The sequence below is a fragment of the Vicia villosa genome, unplaced genomic scaffold (genome assembly GCF_029867415.1).
Source record: "Vicia villosa cultivar HV-30 ecotype Madison, WI unplaced genomic scaffold, Vvil1.0 ctg.000032F_1_1_1, whole genome shotgun sequence".
NCBI lineage: Eukaryota > Viridiplantae > Streptophyta > Magnoliopsida > Fabales > Fabaceae > Vicia > Vicia villosa.
The window spans coordinates 312,323-313,719 of NW_026704965.1; positions in this window are offsets into that span (position 1 = coordinate 312,323).

Here is a 1,397-nt window from a genome sequence, read left to right on the forward strand (position 1 = left end):
CTCGTATCAAAATAATTTTCCATGCTCCCTGTGTATCTTTTTGAAAAAAATGACTTTTTGTTGACTTTTGAAAAGGACCTATAATGTTTTGGTCCATATCTCTCAAATGAAGCATTTTTAGACTTGTCATGTGAGAGACAATTTTGTAGAGAATCAATTTTCCTTCAAAATGAGCTTTGGATGGAAAATTTCTGATGTTCCATGTGAGAGTTATGGATGGTCAAAGTTTAGTTGACTTTTCCTATAAGAAACCCTAATTTAGAACCCTTTTGATTTGTTGATTTTTGATCTTTCCTTGATGAACCATGATCAATTCTTGATCAAATGGTGAATGATACTTCAATATTAGGATCTTGACAAAAATCAGGAGTTTTGACTTTACTTTGACCACAGTTGACTTTAGGTTAACTTAGTCGACTGTTAACTTTCTGAACAATTGAGTGACCATTCCTTTGAATTGAGACTTGATACTTGTCATAGAGATAGTGTGAGATATCTTGAGTCATATGGGATGCCTCGGAGCTATTGATTCACTGATTTTCCTTTGAATGAACCAAACCCTAGTTTCAAAGCCTTGTATAGGAGAGTATGTCTTGGAGCTTTGTATTTTGATTTGAATTTGAATAGGAGAAATAGTATGGGCAAATTTTGGGGTATGACAGAAGGTTTTGAAAACTTCCCTTTCTGACATGCTTCGCAAAGAGCATCTGATTTGTATTTCAGATTTGGGAGTCCTCTGACTAGATTGAGTTTGTTAATCTGAGAGATCTTTCTCAAACTAGCATGACCCAATCTTCTGTGCCAGACCCACTGCTCTTCACTAACAGACATAAGGCAAGTAACCTTTTGATTCTTAAGATCTGAAAGATCAATCTTATAAATGTTGTTCTTTCTCTTGCTTGTAAATAGGATTGAGCCATCCTTATGACTAATAGCTTTACAAGAATTTTGATTAAAGATTATGTCATAACCATTGTTACTTAATTGACTTATGGACAATAAGTTATGAGCTAATCCATCTACTAGAAGAACATTAGTTATAGAGGGAGAGTTACCAATACATATGGTTCCTGAGCCAATGATCTTGCCTTCTGATTCCCTCCAAACTTTACTTCTCCAGGAGATTTAAGTTCCAGATCTTGGAACATAGACCTTCTTCCCGTCATGTGACGTGAGCACCCAGAGTCCAAGTACCATGACATATTTGTCTTTTGAGCTTTGAAGGAGATCTGCAACAAGAATTATCTTATCCTTAGGTACCCACATTCTTTTGGGTCCTTTGGGGTTAGTCCTTCTCAAGTTATGTTTGAACTGAGATTTCACATAAGATTTACTAGAATATGCAACAGCATTCTTCTTTATGTGTGTGATGTGGAAACTCTTAGAGTGAGATGTGT